Source organism: Halictus rubicundus, chromosome 14 (assembly GCF_050948215.1).
Source record: "Halictus rubicundus isolate RS-2024b chromosome 14, iyHalRubi1_principal, whole genome shotgun sequence".
Taxonomy (NCBI): domain Eukaryota; kingdom Metazoa; phylum Arthropoda; class Insecta; order Hymenoptera; family Halictidae; genus Halictus; species Halictus rubicundus.
Genome location: NC_135162.1, coordinates 10255065 through 10276993, shown reverse-complemented (window position 1 = coordinate 10276993; position 21929 = coordinate 10255065). Strand labels below are relative to the sequence as shown.

At 42.7% G+C, this 21929-nt stretch overlaps 1 protein-coding gene and 1 non-coding gene across 2 annotated transcripts in view; one reads left to right on the top strand and one right to left on the bottom strand.

Moving 5' to 3' along the window:
* Nucleotides 1-21929, top strand: part of Alpha-man-ia (alpha-Mannosidase class I a) — a 634153-nt gene that overhangs the window by 375474 nt on the left and 236750 nt on the right. The window lies entirely within an intron of this gene.
* Trnae-uuc (transfer RNA glutamic acid (anticodon UUC)) lies at nt 6266-6337 on the bottom strand. Its single transcript has one exon. It is a non-coding gene; the product is annotated as a tRNA-Glu (tRNA).

Genomic DNA, 21929 nt, shown 5'->3' with positions numbered 1-21929 from the left:
CACTCGTGAAATAGTAAATAATGAGAGATGATCATCTGAATCTGTCGGGGGTTCAGGTAACATCTGACCGGCGATGGAATTAGTTGGCGTGTGGGCACGTTCCGCGACACTTTGATACGTCGGTGAACGTGGCGCGTGTGCAAGTTTATTAATGTTTACCGAGCCACAATTTCCTATTGGCCCAGGGCGTTTCATTAGCGTTAGATGTCTCAAGATAGTCGCGATGTCACATGAATTACCAAACTGCCTGTTCTCCCGAGACGTGACCACTTTTTGGTGCTATCTACGCCACGTCAGCGTTGCCACAACCATGATAACAGGACGCACAGTTGATCTGCTAATGTCAACGTTTAATTATTGAGCAAGCCGTAAGGCTCCGCCAGGATCGAGACAGATTCCGATTCAGTGAATCCCGGCGACTCCGAAATAGCGTGGGAATGTAATTTTAGTATTTCACTTAACAGCTATTCGGTTACTATTAATTCTATTATCAATAATTTGCCCGTTTCACGAAATGATGCAATAAACACAATTCATTAGGGCCATTATGCAATGATTAACACCTCCTGACCCGATAGGACACCTTCGGGAGGACATTATTTCCTCTAATTGTATCTATATTTTATTCCGACATTATCTTTTGATTCGATGGTGCACCTTTTGGGGGACATTATGCGCTTCTCGCAATTGTTTTTTATACATATATTTCTGTTAACCCATTTGTTGCGATAGTCGCGGTAATGCGCAACCGATTAACATGATCAATTGCCTTGCACGATTTTGCATCCATGAAAAACTGTCCGGGGTATCGCAGTAATTATTGTTCACATGAATATAATTATCAGGCTCCAGTGTAGAACCGTGCACGATTATTGCTAATAGATTTATACCGCGTTAATAATGCATTTATCATTTGAAAGAGGCAGTTAAACATTATATGGTTTATTTTCAATTATTTCGCTCGCAATATTCGCGTCAACGGACCAGTAGGAATTTTCGTTTGCAGTCGACGAACAATATCCTTTTGAATAGTTAAAATAAATTACAAGCCCAGTCTGATTAAAATCATTACAGACGGAATGACACATTTCTGGTTGGCTCCTGTGTTGTACAATTTATCATTTTTATTTTCCATAAAGATCCGAAGTCTATTAGTCACTATACGATATATGTCACCAACACGGCTCTTGATGTCGTTTATCCGCCAGGTCGTTGATCCGCGTCGAACCTAGAAAAGGACAGCGATGCTCGCCGCCGAGCAGTGTAAATACATTCGTCCTATATTTTATTAGTCAAAGTCATTCTTTGGATTACGTTACACTCCTCGGCGACCAAGGTTTCTCTTCCTGATCCCTCACGGAGTATACCCCCCCCCCCCGGTAGTGGGGATACTTCCGCGACATTTATCATGCAGACCTCGGCGACATATATCGCGAATGTAGCGCACAGTACACAGTACACAGTACACAGTAGTGTACGCGTCTTTCGCAGTCAGAGGGTTAATCATGTCGTCATTGTTTTCACAGATTTAACACCCCCCGGGTCGTGTTTTTTTTTTTTTTTTTTGAGAATGTCACGCGCGTTCTTATCCGAGCTTGTAGCAGCTGTTACGCGCATTCATCATTCCGCTCGATGCCTCCCAGCGCATTATTCTCCGCCCTCGGAACGTTTTGCAAAACAGCCCTCGATCCCCTTCGAACGAATTTCATCGGACAGAGCAACGGGGAAAATCACGCGATGGCTCGCACACAACCATAACACGAGGTATCGCGGATTACCCGGTGGGGGGGGGGGTGGTTGTTTCTGCCCGCGGTTCATTATCGGTCAACCTCTTTTTCCGTTGGAACGCGAACGGAAGAACGTTAATTAACAACGTGCGATCACCGCCGGAACGTTTTTACCACGGTGGGAACGGTGCTCCGACTGTCAGAGAATTTTGCTACTCTTCCCGATACGGTAACCGGCTGGCTCATCCACCGATACTGCCACCAACGATTTTTATTGCAAAGTTTCTCGTGAAAGCCCGGTTTGCGACATTCCGGTGGTCGACGCGTCAACCGGGGCCAATTCTCGTGTGAAAAACTTTTGAAACATTTTTCCCGCTACTGAAACTACCACGGATATACAGATCGAAGTTTCCCCTTCGCAACGACACCTCGAAAACTGGCGTGCGATTTTTTATAGTCGTTTTATCGAGCTCCAGAGGCGCGCCTTCAACCGCACGCTACCCCCACTACCGCGCGCCGACTCGCGCCAGCGCAAGAGGGGAATACCAGCTCGTTGCTGGCAAAACGCGCCGGACGTACTCCCCTCTCGCGCCCATGCGAGTCGAAGCGTGATGGCGGGGGCAGCGTTGCCGGATCAAGACTTGTGCCCCCACTCTAACTTCCCCTTCTACTCCCCTCCCCTCATCTGGCGACACTGAGTGGGGGTAACGACCCCGAGCGTCGACGTGAGTTGCCTAGGCCCGAGGTCTCTTCACTTTTTGTTGCATAAAACAGTGAAAAAAAATCGTACAACAATTTTCAAGGTGTCGTTGCAAAAAGGAGGCTTCAGACTTCAAATCAGTCGTAGTTTCATCTACGAGAAAAATTTTCGACAGTTTTCGGAGACGTTTGAATTTGGAGCACGGACGAGGTTCTACTGTACTTTATTTATAGCGTGCAGGGCAAGGGCCAAATGTTTTTTTTAAACCATTAAATTTATATCGCCGGCCAATTAGCGAACGTTTCCTCGAACAGCCGATATTTTAGTGGCCGCGCTATCGGATATTTCACGGGCGAGGTATTATGAATTCACGGAATCGACCATTTCATATTCACCGTGGAAATGGCGTATATATCCGCGGCGCGTCAAAGGGCAACGTGCATTTCTGCTTTGGAATACGGGACCGGAAGCCTCCTCGAGGATCTCGCGGATAGAAACAGCTATCTGCTCCCATGTGGGATCCAGATAAATTTCTCGTGTCGGGGGAACACAGGGAAAACTCGCGACGAGTGATTTCTGTGCCGCGACATGCTGCCAATATTGCGTTATGAGAGCGGGATGACGTTTCAAGCACGCTCGTCGAAAAGGAAGAAAATTGAATATTCAGTTTTATCGAGCCGCGCCGCGCTTTTACTTCATAAAAGAATTAAATCACGTCGCTGTCCCGCCGTGGAAAATATTATAATACATTCCGATTTTATTGTACACCTACACACGCCGCGCAAACCGTATGCATTTCTCCCGAATCGTCGTTACGGGCACCGCAAGCACCCGGATCAATGCATAATATAAATGTTGAATACGCGGTCCGACGATAATAGACTATTTCGTTGAGGCTACTCGGCACTGGTCGCTACGACACATTCAAATTCCCGCGCCATTAGTAAACTACATATATTTATGGTAAAAATGTATAGCTCAAATATAAAACTGTAAAGATTTTCGATTCTCCCCTACACGTTTATGCCATTTTGGGTGATCCAGCATGGAATAAAATAGCTTACGAAACTTTAAGGTTGTTTTTTAAGAGAACGGTTCACTTCGGGCCTATACTTCCTTCGAGGTCTTTTGTTCCCCGCGATCAAGACTATAGGATACAATAAAAAAAATTGTTTGACCTTGAAAAAAGTCTCAAGGTCAATTGTTTAATCACTTTTTTTAAATAAATCTCCACCTATCCAGAGGTGCAGAGTCACGCTACAGTGGTCGCGAGATGTAATTTTGAAACACCCTGTACAATTTTTAAGTGATCCTTAATAGAAGTGGTTCTCATTAGGAGCGAATGAAAAGTAAAGAAGGAGTTCTCGTTGGATATTGGCTGCAGCTCATTACTGATTGATGGAATTTTGTATCAGGAAATAGAAGATCGATACATTTTCGCATCCTCGCATCCAATCTCCGGGATCCAGAAATCTGATATGTTTAATACTTGGGTAACACCGCTGGCTAGGATAGATTTGTTCGGACGAGAACAGGGAGCCCGGTTTTGCCCAAAATTGCCGGGATTCTGAGGATCCTATTTCTGTCCCACGTTAGATCCGGTCCGGATCGACCCGTTTTCGCAACGCACAGTTTCGTATATCCAATTTGCCGAAAAAGGATTCGCCAGGATCCTAGAATCGGTCGAAACACGATCATAACTTGACCGCATTATCGACCGGTCATTGAGAACGACCGATTGCACTGTCTAACACATACTTGGGTTTGCAACTTTCCGCGAGTAAGCGTTTTTATGTCATCACTTTGCCGGTTTCGAATTTGTTTAGAAATTACTCGCCTTCGAAGTTTGCAATTTTTGCCGATTTTGACCAAAAATGGGCTTCACTTACGAATTTTTATCTCGGGAACCGTTTGTCCGGTTGAGCTAAATTTTGTTTCGTTTTATTCAGAAAGGATCGGGCTATTGTAAGATAATTTTTCAACCTCGATAATTAACTTCATAGTGTCGAAAAATGTAAACAAATTCTGTATTTGCGTTTTTTTCGGTGATGGGCCAAAGTGATTTAAAATTTGAAAAACGAATGGACATGTTCCTTGAAATTATTTTACAATAGCCCAATCTTTTCTGAATAAAACGAAAAAAGTTTTAGCTGAATCGGACGATCAGTTCCCGAGATAAAAATTCGTGATTGAACCCCCTTTTTGGTCAAAATCGGCAAAAATTGCAACCTTCGATAAATTAAATACAAATAATTTCTAAACAAATTCTAAACCGGCAAAATGATGACTTGAACCCCCCCTAATTTCACATGGTTTACAACATATTTTGTTTAGAACAAAATCGCGGATGGTGCCGTCGAGAAATGATCGACTTATCATGGAATGACTGTAGGTTTGCAGAAAATTAATTTTAAGGAAATTGAAATTCTTTTTAACAGGAAAAAGTTGCGACCGAACAGAATTTAATCACTGGCCTTCACGTAAACTTGCAAATAAATTGCTTGTAAATTGAGTTACCGGTGCAACCGGTTTTAAAAGTTCTGTCTCGAGGAAGAACGTTTCAAGTAATTACGAGCGACTAGTTCGAAGCAATGCATGACCTGCTCGAATGCTTCTGCAACGTTCTTATTTTTTCAAACTTCGTTAAACCACTTCAGGTCCTGATTTATTAATGTTAGCAACATTGTTGAGAATTCCAGCACGAAGAATTTCAGCTTCAACTTTGCATTTTGTTCTGTCAAAAGAAATTTATTCTTACTAATTAATTACTTACACCAACATTAGGAGACTTATAAAGCAACCTCGCTTGTTAACTAAAAAAGTCCAGTCAGTTTAACTTCTCGGTTAATATTACTTCCGACGAGTGAATCAATCTCCACGAATTTTTTCCCAGCAAACTATTAACAATATATGAACAAACTTTCCTGGAATGTATAGACACATGCTTGAACTGTAAGAAAATATTTTTCTTCGATGGTGTCAATCGTGTCTGTTCAACTGTTCGGCTTATACGGAGAATGTTCTCAAAGTTGAATAATTATACCCTGGTAATTGGCTCTGGTTATCATTAATATTTGGCAGCTCGGAATTGAAAACTCCGGAGAATGATCGACAGTGGGGAGAGACAGAGCAAAGAGCATATTTCAAAAGGTAATTAACGCGTGGTTGTCCGACTATTTGCGTTCGCCAGTAACGTTCGATGGCTGCTTACCTTTCCGGAACACAGGCGAATCACATGTGGGTTACGCGATTAGCCTTTGATTTACGAAATCAGTATACTACCACCATAGGAAAGGTATTTCAGACTAAATACCATAAGCATTGAAACTACGGTCCGACCGGTGATAGGATTGCCCCGCGTGAATAAATTCGACGTACCGAAATCCTGCAGAATTCCGCTCTGACGCACGCCCGCGGCACATTTATTTGGAGAAATGTTCGCAGAAACTGTGCATTCTCATAAATAGCCCGATCTGCCCCAGCCTAATCGAGAAACAGAAGGAAAACAGCTGAATATACAGATTGTTATCCGCTCTTCTGATCAAATTAACTCTCTACACAACATAATCAAGAAATCGGTGTTCGAACATATGCATTTTAAAACTAAATTTAACATACAAACTGAAGAATTATGAATTCATTTTAATTTCAATTCGATGTAATCGGTAGACTGCGAATTTTCTGTTTTTGAAACATTGACCTGCGCCAAATTTTAAATCATAAGAACATACTATATAATTTTAATATAAAAATATATTATTAATTTAAATTTAAGAATATAATTTAGAATATACAATTTTAAAATAAAAATGTAATATACAATTTTGAAAAAAAGATATTCCGGTACCGGGAATCGAACCCGAGCCTCCTGGGTGAAAGCCAGGTATCCTAGCCACTAGACCATACCGGACGGAATGAATGGAAAGATATTAAGTATGTATATAATATGTAATTTGAATATAAGAATATAATATATAATTTGAATATAAGAATATAATATATAATTTGAATATAAGAACATAATATACAATTTGAATATAAGAACATAATACATAATTTGAATATAAGAATATAATATATAATTTGAATATAAGAATATAATATATAATTTGAATATAAGAATATAATATATAATTTGAATATAAGAATATAATATATAATTTGGATATAAGAATATAATATATAATTTGAATATAAGAACATAATATATAATTTGAATATAAGAACATAATACATAATTTGAATATAAGAATATAATATATAATTTGGATATAAGAATATAATATATAATTTGAATATAAAAATATAATATATAATTTGAATATAAAAATATAATATATAATTTTAACATGAAAATATAATATATAATTTTAATATAAGAACATAAAATACAATTTTAATATAAAAATATAATATTAATTTTAAGTTTACCTGGACACTCGTATGGTGTAGTAGTCAGTATAATTTCCAGGCGCCAAACTTGCCTAATTTATTCACTAACAGCGAGTGTCCGACAGCATTCGTGAACCGGTGTATTGCTCCGGGGCAGAAAATGTGTTCCAAAAACTGCATTAAAGGGCGAGGGGTTAACGAACGCGTGGCATGATTCCCGAAAATATTTGACACGGGTAATCGAACACCCTTGGTATAAGGTCCCTCTAGTGGCTCCTCGGCGATGGTAGTCAAAGGAGTAGCATCTTGAATACCTTGCTCCGGAATGGTAATGGGCCGCACAAATCCGGGCCCGAAAAAGCCCGTTCACCGAACGAAAGCCCCGGCTAAGTAATATATCTATCTCATCGGGAATTTCGCCGAGTTTTCTTGTCCGCGGCGAGCCGTTCGTCAAGGCACCGTTCCGTTTTTCGGCCCGGTGCTATTTCGCGTCACTTATCGTAAACAACTGTTGTCGGCCCAGTTTGTCTGCCATGCCGGTACGCCCATCCGACCGGCCCGCTAACGAATGGCAATATCACGGCCAGTTTCGGTGGTAGCCACCTTGATGCCCGGGAATTAGCCGAGGAGCAAGGACACCGTGCGAAACGTTTTATACTCATTCCGGGGGTGCGTGAGATACTCCCCGGTAAAAAAATCCGCCGACTCGTTTCGATGATTCCCCCGGAAATTTCGCGTCGGGCCCCGAATCCCGGTCCGTTTTTGTTCTTTTCACGACCCGCACGGCACTTTTGCGGTGTCCTAATGGACGCTTAAATCGGGGACAAATTGCATTTACCGAATGCCGGTTCTTGAATTAATGAGGCGGTCTTCATCCACCGGAGTTGCTCGAATTTTCGGAACTGACCGCGAATTTCACGCGGCCGTGGACCCGTGTCAATTATAGAATACATTCTGTAAGCGTCACACAAATCGGCCAACGTTGCGAGGAGCTGGAAATGTTTAAAATTATAGTTTCTCATCATTTTTGCTCTCTAACTAATCCTGTCGTTTTCTTCCTTACCGACCGAATTCGACGTTTCTCACTTTATGCAAGTAATTGACACAGGTGTTACGAATGAGTTTGAACGTATGAGTATGAGTTAAGTGTCAGGTGTGAGAGTTGGCAGCGCTGAGGTCGGAGGCGTAGTTGCCAGATCGAGACTCGTTCCCCCACTCTAACTTCCACGGCACGGTCACGTGACGCGTCCCGTCTCTGTCGTGTGTCGCAATGTCACGTGACTGATCCGCTACTGGCATAGAGAGGGTAACGCTCTCACCTGGCGACTATGGTTGGAGGTTAGGATCGCCGTATGGTATCACTAAGAGAGTTTTAAGTATGGAGTGTGCCGTTTACTTGTCATTTATCTTCCGTAATTAGACCAGTATTGAACAAATAGTTCCAGAATTGTTTAACCGATCTCCTACGACAATTACATAATTGCAGTTATGTTGACAATGTGTATAAAAATGGCAAAGAGACGAAAAACTGAAAAATGTATCAGCTTGCCTGGATTTCCTTTGGGCGAGCAACGGATTATTTGTAAACAATTGGAATTATTACGAGAAGAAGTCGACGTCGATGCAGCTTCTGTTTCTGTCACGCGTCACCGCCTAAATTAACACCCGCGAGCGAAAGTTATGTCACGTCTTTGCAGGCTGTTAGCTTCGTTCTCGTTGGCTCGTTAAAAGGTTTTGCAGGATGGATAATTGAAACGACCATAATGGAGGCAATAGGTGCTGGAAGCTAACTAGGCTTCGAGGTTCTTGGCCGATTTGTTGCTGCGTCTCGTTGGTGCATAAAATCCACGGGGACAATGCGAATTTGATATAAAAAAAATATATAAAATATTACAGAGTGCAGCGTATGAAACTATGTGAATTCACCGTATGAATGCAACGTCGAGCGGAATGGCGGCCGATAAGTGCCAACTAAAAAAGAATTCTCTTCAACTCGGGCAAATCGAGATTAACAAACGAACACGGGAGAAGAAAAAAAAAACGATTCAAGATACAGTTAACGAGTTTTGCCGGAGCGCGAACGAGAAACTATAGGCGGCCAAAAACCTAAATGGGGCAATAGTTGCAGGAACAATAAAAACCGCTGCTTGACTGGTGCTTTTAACTCGCGCCTCCCGAATCCAGTTCGTTGCCTCAATTCAACACATTTTTTCCACGTACAAAAACCAGTAGGCAATTTCGTTTTTTGTTCTCCAGAAAAACGTGCTTTCAGTTATTTTTTCATATTATATTGTCGTTCCCATCGGTGCTCTAATGGATGAATCAAGTTAGGAGAGTTAGGGGTTGATTCTTCGATTGTGAACACTTGTCCAGTTCTCCAGAGTTGAAATTTTTGATACTTTTACTGCTACAGATAACCATGTGTTTTCACCAAAGACTTTTTCGAAATTCGGCCTGCAGCTGGATTGGCAGCATGATCTAGGTTGTAGGAAAGAGTGCAAAATTTGTGCACATTGATGGGGTTGTATAATTCTTTCTACACGGTATTTCAAAATTTCTTTTGGCCAAAATGCAGTTCTATCATGGTACCAGATGCTCAAAAAATTTCAGATTTATGTCTGCTCTAGATTCTGAGAAAAATTAGCCTAAAGTTGCTCTATTTTCTGTGTACCCCGAAAACGCCCACTTCCCATAATTTGCATTTTACATTAAAACTGTTAAAAAATTGTTTCTACTCGGAATTAAAAAATTCCCTTCGGCTAGAATGCACCTCTATCATGGTACCAGCTACTCTAAAAATTTCAGATTTATGTCTGCTCTAGATTCTCAGAAAAGTTAGCCTAAAGTTGCTCTATTTTCTGTGTACCCAAAAACGCCCACTTCCCATAATTTGCATTTTACATTAAAACTGTTACACAATTGTTTCTACTCGGAATTTAAAAATTCCCTTCGGCTAAAATGCACCTCTATCATGGTACCAGCTACTCTAAAAATTTCAGATTTATGTCTGCTCTAGATTCTCAGAAAAGTTAGCCTAAAGTTGCTCTATTTTCTGTGTATCCCAAAAGCGCCCACTTCCCATAATTTGCATTTTACATTAAAACTGTTAAAAAATTGTTTCTACTCGGAATTAAAAAATTCCCTTCGGCTAAAATGCACCTCTATCATGCTACCAGAGGCCTAAAAAATTTCAAGTTGATACCCGCTCTAGATTCCGAGAAAAGTTAGCCTAAAGTTGCTCTATTTTCTGTGTACCCAAAAACGCCCACTTCCCATAATTTGCATTTTACATTAAAACTGTTACACAATTGTTTCTACTCGGAATTTAAAAATTCCCTTCGGCTAAAATGTACCTCTATCATGGTACCAGCTACTCTAAAAATTTCAAATTTATGTCTGCTCTAGATTCTGAGAAAAGTTAGCATAAAGTTGCTCTATTTTCTGTGTACCTCAAAACCGTCCACTTCCCATAATTTCCATTTTCCCATTGAAACCGTTACACAGTTGTTTCTACTGTGTATTTAAAAATTTCCTTTTGCCAAAATGCAGCTCTATCACGATACCAGATGCTCCTAAAATTTCAAGTTGGTGTCTGCTCTAGGTTCCAAAAGGAATTAGCATGAAGTTGCCGAATTTTCGGAGTACCGAATAAAGATGTCGATTCCAGTTGACTAAAGAAGTTCGATTGCTCGCGAGAGTCAGCACATTATGGCTTCGTAGAAGTGAAAGCTAATGCGTACGGGATTCGAAGAAGCAGCAAGAAGTCGAGCGTGAGAGTTGCTGCGAGATGGATTACGTTTGGTCGCATTTGCTGATGCCCGGGCCAATCCATGGAAGTGGATCGAGCGATCGCCTGTGGCCCCATCGGAGAATCACGGTGTCTGATCGCGGTGTGTAAACTCGGGACAGAAATACGACAGTCGGACGGCGGGCGCGCGCGTGTGTGTGAATAGAGTTGCGTGTATGTATGTGCTGACACATGAGTATTAAAGCTACCGAGCTCTCCCGCGTGGACCAGCTCAGCAGCCGGACTCTGAACTCGCCTCGGACTGATCAGCGCTTTCCCGTTGTTCCGGAGAAACAGATCATTCCACCGGTGCCATAGTTCGCGAAAAGGAAAAAGGAAAATAGAAAATTATAACCATTACAATCGTAAACTTGTTAGACACACCGACGCTCTGTTTGGTAATTGTTTAGAGTGACTACAGTGAATTCTCGATATATGTCAACGACACGGGTCTTGCCAGCGACATATATCGTCCAGGAGACATGCCCGAGCCGTGTTATGTCTACACTCCTCGGCTTCCAAGGCCTCTCGAGGCCCCTCAAGGGGCATACCCCGCGACAGTGGGGATAATTCCGCGACGTTTATCGTCCAGGCCTCGGCGACATATATAGAGGAATCCATGTATTTTGCGTTACTTTATAAAAACAACGGTTCGCATAGTGAATCAACCGCGGCACCAGCGACGTCGAGTATAACGTCAAGATAAAATAAATTGTTTTGGAAAAATGTTTATAGATAATAGCGTTTGAAATACGAAAGATACGAGCCAGACAGTGCTAAGGTATATTACAGTCGACCGTGCAGTAAAACACAATGACCAGGTAGCCAGATGATAACAACAGACAAAAACAAAAAAATAGGAAAAGCATTGTACATTTAATCTCCGCAGATTCTCGTTACGCATAAATTAAAACGACATACGGCCGTAATGTATGAACTGCACGCGCGCGTTTCTCATAAATAAAAACTAGCATTTTCAGGATGATGCTCGGCCCGGTCCCGCGACAAACGAACATGTCCTTGTTCTCGCTCACGGCCGTGCGGATTTCACGGAAAAGCAATCAACAAATAGGTTTCAACTTTTCATATACCCGTGCGTCGCGGAGCAGCCATTTTGTTAAGTGCCTTTCTTTGATCTGGAACGTTGAAGACAAACGGGGACGATAATCTTGCCATTAGTACAAATGCTGTGTGCTTCACTTGCATTGTTCCGATTAAAATGCCGGAAATAGTTGGCGATAGTTGCAACTAGTTAGATAATAGTTGCTGTCAATACAGTTTCTATTAACGTATATATCTCATGGGGTCGTAATTCAGTAGTATACGGTGTTTACTCGATATATGTCAAAAACACGGGTCTGGCCACTGACATATATCGGCCAGGAGATACTATTCTTTGCAGATGGAGAGTGGGGATAGTTCTGGGACTTTTATCGGCTAGGCGTTTGGGACGTATATAGAGTAAACACCGTAGTGACACTTACAGTCAACATAAATATGTTGCCAGTGTACAAAGGCGTTTAATTTAATTCGTTTGAAAGGAAGTGTTGGAGGACTTTGTAATCGGATCTGAAAACGGTGTACTCCCATTTCCCGAATCACGGCCGATCAATTACCATCCCTGTCTGCCCACTTTGCGCCGTTACCATCGCTGACAATACAAAATTAGAACCCCCCTCTGTGTAACTACAGCGCGATCTATCGTTCCATCGAAAAAATTACGTGTCACAGGGCAACGTGAACGGCTGTCACGCTACGGAGGGCGCGAAACCCGTCGCTTCCTTTAATCACGACCCCAAAAAGGGGCCATCGATTTTTCATATTAGCCTCGGAACACGCGATGGGGGCGTGTCTCCATAAAGACGCCAGACACTGTCGACCCCTCTTTTCCAAACTATGCGAAACACACGTCCCTATTTTACCTTATTACGGCTCGTAACGTAAATACGCCTCGGTCACGTTCGATGTCTCTTTATCCAGCCATCACAAAAATTCGAAGCTATTTATTTAATAAAAACAGAAACAGACGGTACGACTACTTCTTCGATCTTCTTGCGGGCCGTTCATTTTGCAATGTGGTGCAAGTCCACTTTTTGTTGACATAAAAAAAATACATATTATGCGATATCTCAATTTTTTTCAAAATGGACACACTTTCAAAATAAACGGTACTTAAATTCCGGAGGCAATAGAGAACTTGTACAGGGTGTATAAAAGTTATATGTCACGACCACCATAGCATGATTAACAGCAAAATTGACTTTGACCTTGACTTTCAAGGTCAATCAAGAACTTGAATTTCGCGGTGCATTTTTTTAACAGATCCCCACCGATCCAGGGGCGTACAAGAGATATAATTTTTTTACACCCTGTACACAGTGACCCATTTTGCTTTTCAATCTAGAAATTCTCAGAATAGAACTAAAATTAATATTGCGTATCGGTGAAAATTCCGGGGTCTCGTATTTCTACCCTATCGAGTTGCATCCTTCGAACGGCCATGATCGAATCAATTTTACGAATTCCAACAAATTTGTTTTTGCACGCACGTCCAAGAGCATACTTGAAGAGAACGCAACAAAAATCGTTTCTGTGAAGACTCAAAACGAGAATACGCCCCCTTAAAGGTCGATTCTCAGTTCCGTAGAGTATTTGTGTGATGCGTTCAGTATAATAATATATATTTAATAACGCCATTTTTGTTCAGTTTCCGATACGTGTCCGGAACATTCCGACGCATTCAAGAATCGTCCGATCGGCGCTGAACGGAACCGTTCCCTTGTCTATGCGGATATTATAAATCGACCTTCTAAGCGATCTTCCAGCGATCTTCCAGCGATCTCCACCGGCGTTACGTACAATGAAGTCCGGAAAACCGCGTCGTTTCTGTTTCCCGTCTTTATCATGAAGTGCCGCCGCCTCCATTATCATTCTCCTTATCCTCACTATCATCTAAACGCGGTAAAACCGACCGTCGAATCTTCCGGTCGTAATCGTGACCATCAAGGTCTGATCGCCCGGTAATCGAAACAATTATACCGCAGCTACTGTCGCAGGAACAAAAGCGGCCCCGCTTTAAGGTTAATGCCGTAAGGGGTCTTCCCGTCCTGCAAGGGAGAGGGGGGGGGGGGGAGGACGGGCTGGGGAGGAGAAGGAAGGACAATTTAGGGACGGAAATCGTCGATTACCACACAAGGATTAGTGGTTTCGTCCTCGGGGCAAATCTCTCCTACGTGCCCCCGGTATATCTTCCTGCGCTGCCCTCCAATATGACCCTAAATTAGATAGATTCTGCGGGCTTACCGTCGCGAGAGCTCAACTGATTTGTCCTCGGATCCTCTCTCTCTCTCTCTCTCTCTCTCCCTCTCCCTCTCCGTCTCATTCCGTCTTCCTCTATCCGCCGTTTACCAACAAAAGTTATATTACCTTGACGTTTACCGGGAGTCGCCACGCCACGCCTCGGATCTGTGTTAATTTCGACCCAACCGTCCCTAAGATCCTTCGGGAAACGTGGAATTCGGGAGATCGACCATGTTAATTCCGCTTCGACTGCTGTCGCTCCGGAAGCGGTACTTCATTTTCTTCGGAACCCATATCTACAGCGATTTCTCTGTATATGTCGCCAAGGCCTCGACGATAAACGTCGCGGAATTATCCCCACTACCGCGGGATATATCCCGCGAGGGGCCACCAAGCTCAAGACGCCTCGGATGCTGTTGACATATATCGAGAATTCAATCTCCGACAAGAAATGTTACGCTAAATCACAATCGAGAAATTTTGATCATTTCGTGAAAACAAACAGTGCGACCGTAAGCCCGGACGCACTGGACGCAAGCTGGATCTTTTGCGCTCAAGGTCACGCGAAGGTCATAGTATTATAGGTGTTTGGATGCACCTTGACTATCGTATCGCGATGGTGAGAATATGTGGTTCCATTTTGAAAAACCTTCGATGACCTTCAGAAAAATTTTAATCCCATTCGTCCCTTCAAAAAGGAAATATTTTTTTCCTCCGACATTTTGACCTATTGTAGAAAACAAGCTGGGCAACGTATTGTACCAGGGGCGGGGGGAGGGGGTGACAAATTGAATATTTCTGGAACACAGTTAACAGAAAGGGTTAACGCAATTCGGTGTGGGGGAAGGGTGTTGATTGGTGAGCGGAGAAGATGCGCCGAACAATTCGGTTTCGATGCCGTGTGATAAACGTAAATTTCCGTCTACACGTCTCCGCGGTCGAGCGGCGCATCTTCATTCAACGCACGTCTAACGACCTGCCAACCAAAGTGGTTTATCTAAACGTACGCGCGGAATGTGCCGCGAAACTTTTTCGCGAACGAAACGGCAACGGACACGGGTCCCGAGGGAATTGTCTTCGCACGTACCGCGGCGAAGACGTTTCCACCGCACTAGCAAAATTATAGCGTGCTATCTCTAATTTCTCGGACGATGCGTTCAATCTTCGAACGCGAAACCTTTTCTCTCTATCTCGGTTACGCATCTAGCAATTCGTTGAACACAGGCGTTCGACACTGTTAGCGTTCATTGGACAGGGTGCATGAAATGCAATGTAGATACACCTCTGGATCGGTGGACGTTGGTCAAAGAGACTTGCCGCAAAATTGTTTATGACAAAGAAAATGGTGGTTTACGCTTTTTCACATCGGCAACTTCTATACATCGAGAAAAGAGAACGTTTGAAAGGAACCATATATGGCAAGCAAATAGTTATTGAGATATATATACACACTATATCCAATATTCTACATACGGATACTAATTCTATGTTATTCTATATCAACAGCTTATATCTCGATGACTATTTGTTTGCGACATACGGTTCCTTGCAAACTTTTTCTTTTCTCTTTCTTTTCTTTTAAAAACTTTAACAACAATTCTCTTTGTTAGCAACAATTTCGCGGCAAGTTTCTGCGACAAATGTCCACCGACCCAGAGATGTAGATTCCCCTAGGACCCCTAGGACGGATGACCATTACGTTTCATACACCCACACTTTTCACACATTCCGCGACGTATATCATCCAGGCCTCGGCGACATATACAGAGAAATCACTGTAATGGGCGAGAAGCATCTTCGGGGTGAAAAACAAAAACGAGCGAGTCCGAGGCTGGACCATCGCGACAACAATATCCCGGTCGAAAAATTTCAATGAAAACCGGCGCGCGCCGAAAGCGAAGAATAAGAATAGGAGGACGGGCAAGCATTCGACGGAATACGTCGCGCGTGCTCGCAGCGTGAATTTACATTTCCATTAAGATTCTCTCTCGGCCGGGCGAGACAAGCGGCGCCGAACGAAAAGGGCCAAAATCAGAGAGAGAGAGAGAGAGAGAGAGAGAGAGAGAGAGAGAGAGAAGGCAGGGATGGGGAGGGGGGCACGGTTCCTCGGCTTAATAAAGTGCTCTGAAAATCCTTTGTGTTCCACGGAACGCATTCATTTAACTTTGATCCTTCCGGGCCGGCCCCGATATTTTCCTTCTCTTTGCGTCACGGTTCAACACCCGGAACAACCTCCCATTCTTCTTGTCTTTTTCCCGTTCGCCCCCACCCCCGTGAATCTGGCCGGAGACGTCGTCGGGGTCTCATAAAAAATACAATATTTCCCTTTCATTCGAATTCGCCCGGATCTCTCCTCGCGACGATCTGTAAGTTTAATTCGACACGGGAATCCGGATAGTCGACCGCTTGATTGCTCTCTCTCTCTCTCTCTCTCTCTCTCTCTCTCTCTCTCTCTTTCTCCTTTGGATGTCTAATATGAATTACAAAACCGCCTCTATCTTTCTCTCTCTCTCTCTCTTCGCCTCCATTGTTTGCCTCTTTCGCTGTTCTCCTTACTTTCCGCCACCGGAGCCGTTTCGCCCTGTTTTCCCTTTGTCCCGAACCGAGTCGAAGGATATCGGCAGCTTTGCGGTGTTAATCGAGATCGATTGTTCAGCGTCGACGGTCGAAATGACGCGCGACGCGTTGCTAATAACGCTCCGTTTCGCCGGAATTTTTTCCAAAGCGATGCTTCGGTCCAAAGCCCACGTACTTCAGTCTGAACGCCTTCGATATTTTAATCACCTACCCACCGCGATTTTTACTATGATTGGGGAATTTCTTGGGGAGGATTGCTACGGCGCTTTGAAAGTGGAGATTCCACGCTTGAAAACGAGACAAGTATCATCGTTCTACGATTTTTTCTTCCAAAGATACAACAGTTTGAAAATCAACAATTTACGGACGGAGATCTGGGGCCTCCCTAATTTTGCACGTCGGTGTGTTTGCAAATTAAAATTTGTGAACGAAGACACTTCGATCATGTCAGGGACGCTTTTCCGATCGAAACGATACCAAACACGACACAATTCGCGTCACATTTGCTCGATTAATCCTCGATACAGTAGAGCCTCTGTTATCCGAACTGATCGGTAAACCAAACACGTGGAAAATAAAAGCACTGCTTTGCGAAAGAATTCGCCTGAATATCCACTGAACGGCAAGTGTAAAAGGATTATAGGTTCACTTGTAAAAAGTTGATGGTGACCTTGAAAATTCCTGAAAAATAATTGGCAATAAAATTTAAAAATAATTTTTGTTAAAGCTCTCTCGCGCTGTCTCATGCTTGACAAAAAGAATTTCGTCCGTACCAACGACGAGGCAATCCGGACTAGTAATAAATACTGTAATATAAATAAATTGTTCACCGTGTATATTGCGTATACTACATTTGTTCTTGTTTATGTTTGCAGGTAAGATCGAGAAGACATTTTTTCGTCGTCGATCGGTCGTCGAACTTCGACACGGTTCGCCAGGTTGCCGTTCAATTTACGTGTGACCGCGAAACCGGCGTAGCAGGCGGCGGTCAAACTTCGGATTTACATTCAGGTAAATTGGAGTGCAGTATTCCGAGTGGTATGCTACCCGAACATACTGATAGTAAGACAACGTGTTTTCGAGGGCGAACGGCCCCGGTTATCGAACTCCCGGCTACGTTATTGATATGCTAACTAGCTCCTCGAACGCTGCAACATAATTTTGTTCTTGTTTCTCCTTGGCGCCGCGGTCGAACTGGTCTCCCTAACTTCATTCCGCTCGGAGATAGTTGCGAAAGTGTTGGCAACCATAACCGATCGCACCTAATTGTCGATTCTCGACCATTTCAAACCTTTCTTTCCAGGTAATGTCTCGCGAGTAAAATTAATTTCATGGTCGAAAGGTCAACAACATTGTTTTCATCCCATCGTGTTCTATTCATCGCGAGGAGAAAAAGTGCGAAACAAACCATCGGTCGGAACTCAAAAAAAGAAAAGTTCTCTGGACAAAATTATTACAAAATTTTTTCAATATCAAACTGATTTTACTCGTATTATAGTTTCGGTATATTTCGCGCGCAAAGTAATCGTTTCCAACGGCTTCGACAATAACACACTATGTTATTTAATACAAAAAATAATAATACAAAAAAAAAATCAGTTCGATACTGAAAAAATTTTAGCATAATTTTTTAAGAGAACGATTGCGTTTCGACCGATGGTTCCTTCTGCACTTTTTATCCTTGCGCCGAGTAGAATACGCTGTAGTGAAAAAAAAATGGTTGACCTTTTGACCTTGAAATTGAAGGTCAATTCTGGTGACACCTTTCTCACTGTGCTCCTATTACGTTATTCGTTTGTAGTAAGAGAAATCTTCAGTTTTGAGTTTCACATTTTCCAATAGATGCTGCTAATTAAACAGTTAAACAGATTGCGCGAATAATCTGCTGAAACTGCTTCACACTTTCGCACCTTCTAATGTTCTCAAGTACACCTTGTTTGTTCGATACGTTGCACAAGCCACCGGGTACATACGAGAGTTCTGTAAACACGCGAGAAATTTGCTAACAAGATGGTGCTCATTACAACTTCGAAACTTGCTTCCATAAAGAAATACCGATTCGCCATTGAGATGTATTGCGGAACGCGGAGAAGTTCTTATTGCTTTACAAACCGCGGGAGACAGTTGCTCGAAGTTCTGTAATGAGAAATTATTCGAAATTGTTGTCTTTGGCTGGCTGAAACATGTAAACTACAGAGCTTTCTAAAAATTACTACAATCCTTTACGAATTAATATACATTAATATAAGTCACCTTCGATATTCCATTTCTTTAGTATTCTCGATGTTTGATTAAACCATTAAAATAATTAAGCCCGCCCACTGTTATCAAAATTCATTTTTCAATTTATAAAATTAACGATACCACCAGAAAATCGATCATTTAAAAATATTACCAAATAAAACCAACAATAAACGAATAATATTACCAATATTACCAAATTTTCCAATGAAAAAGCAAAATTAGCCAAATAGTGAATTATATTATTATTGTTACTAATCCTAAAGGTGTATTCTAAAAGTCACGTCTCCGGTGCAAAACGCGTCTTAAGGGAATGCGATTACGCTTATTGTCGGTCGATAAAGGCGACTCGTTCAGTCGAGGGAAATATTTTATTAGGATGGTCAATGTTTTCAGCTTGAATTGCCGGGATCGATCGATCGTCGAATTCGATTGTACAGTTTAGTTGGACAACTTGATCCGTTCTCGAGGCATCCGGCAACCCTACGAGTAAATCAAAGTCCGCATTGTGTTTTAAGTCGCGGAACGGTTTCCAAACGTAATTTATTATTGATTATTGATTTCCAATGGGGCTCGGTATCGAGACGAATATTCAGAGTGAAAGAACATTAAGCGGATGCTGGATAGAACGATGCTCCTCGGCGGAGTAAATAGTATATTATTGATCGTGTACTTACCTGAAATTTCAGTGATCAAACATTTATTCGGTGAGCTTTATTTATTGCGATCAAAGTTGCTCGAGATAACCGATCGTTACGCAGAAAAATATATCATTTTGAGCCTGACTGGCGGATTTTTATGCGGGATAAAAATTCTGCATGAAAGGCGTAAGGGAAATCTTGCGAATTATATTCTCGACGTACAAAAGCGTCGGGCTCTTGGAAATCTGAATACCGTTCGAATTTCATTCGCATCAGCTTTTCATGGACCGCATCTTTTTTGTCAGCTTCGGTTGATCTTGATTTCGCATTACCGCGAGCTGCAGCGACTCGAACCATGGCTGCGAGCTTACGATTTGCATGCATTGGCACAGGTGGCAACTCTGCATAGTATGTCTCTGCCGAAGGAGGCCATCGAAATATCTTCTCGAAATATTACGATGCGGAAATATTGTAACGTGAATTTTTTATGTTCGCGAAATACATCATTTTGCCATGATTTGTGACAGAAACGAGTATATTTCAAAACGGGCTGCGGAACGATTTTTTCTGTTAATGTTGCTACACATATTTATTTAAAATGTCACGCTATAAATGAAACGTAATTCATTGATTTAAAGTGTACAGCAGAAATGGGTGAATTATCATACTAGCATTTTTCGTGTGACAATGTCAGAGCAGCGTACAAACTGCGGGGTTGTGGGCGACACTTATCTGTGACGATGATAGTGATCCTGTTAAAGCCGAAAATGATTGATCACTTTCTGTTGGTGTTACGAGACGTATTTGTTTAAAATATAAGCCCTATGAGGGAGCGCATAAACTGCGGGGTTGTGGGCGACACTTATCCGTGACAAGATGTCTTTTTAATCACACCTGATACCTTGCTATTGATAAAGACAATTTTAATTTTATTTAACGATAATGTTGCTAAAACATAATTGCTCGCACTTTAACATCACCGCCATCGAACTCTAAAAAAAAAAACATGAAGGAGTCACCGATAAGTTCAGACACCTTTACGTTTCCGAGATGTAATTAAAGGAAACAAAGTACAGTGATTTTTCTATATATGTCGCCAAGGCCTCGGTGATAAACGTCGCGGAATTATCCCCACTACCGCGGGGTATACCCCGTGAGGGGCCATGAAGCTCGAGAGACCTCGGTAAACGCAACACGGCTCGGGTATGTCTCCTGGACGATATATGACGCCGGCAGGACCCGTGTTGTTGACATATATCGAGAACTCACTGTATTTCGCGGCGGGAAGCGTAATGCCGGCCAGAGGAGAGCGAGGATCTTCCGTTTCAATAAAGAATTTCATGCTAATAAAAGGCGGTCACGTTCGCGCGCGAGGATTCGCGCAACGACGCCATAAAATTATTCAACCGGGCGCGCGAAACCGGCGAACTTAATCCGAGCTGAATGGGAGCGTCTCGTACTCGATCGCGATGCGACCGTAACTCGCTCGAGTTTCGCGTTAGATTAGGGGTGCGAGGGGGCGAGGCGCGCGACGAAAATGATTTTCGCGAGGTGTTCGATTCGCGGAGAAGATTCGGCGACGTGCGCATCCGAGCTAATACGGGTTCATCGAAATCTGTTTAACTGTGCTCGCGAATTGTCGAACTTCGGCCTAATAACCGGGAGCACGCGAGCCCACCTAGCAGCCGGCAAGATTACATCATCATCGCGAAATTCGGCCGAACGTTAACCCTCGAGTCGACCCGACGCAAAGGATGCTGTCGTTCCGCCATTTCTAGAACAATTCGCCTAAAATTTCTATTTTTCTATCGCGAAATACACAGGCTGTCTAATTTCAATGAATAATCCAGCGCCGATGTTTCGTTTTCTACTTTTACGCGTGAAGGGCACACGAAGGTCATCTATATTTTCTTTTACGGAATCATTTTGTATGCGCCATTCGGTGCATCTCGGTGTTCTCTATAAAAAAAGTACTAACCCATGCGTGTCGGAAAATTATTACTTCAAGAGATAATTCAATTTTAATTTCGTCGAAATCCGTAGATCTTACTCTTTCGTGGAAAAATAAGATCTACGAGAAAATGCACGGCTACCTATTTGGTTGATCCGTTCGTCAGCTGCGGAGCTGCGACACCTCGCAGATTGCGATCACGTACGCTGCCACCCGGTTGGCAGCGACACGTATTGATTTGTGTCAGCGAGATGCTTGACACCGTCGGGGTGATTGTTTCACACAGTTTCTCGGGGACCAGGCTGTTTTGTCTTCGAAAGAAACGAAGCTGCCCGAGCTGCAGCTTTCGACGGGCTGGCACTTGATGTATAGGGGAATTAGACACGCGACTCTATCAGGCCGCTCTATAGCTGTGCCCGGTGAGCGTACAAAGCATTTGAACGGGGAAGGACAATGCTCTAAAACCGAACCAACACATCTCAGTATGATCGCTCCTGTAGAGCATTTAAAAAATCGTCGAAATCGGAGCAGGCTCCAAAAGATCATGTACATTCATCTAGACTCTTTGCTGACAAGCTTTCGCTGAATATTCTCTAAAACCGAACCAACACAT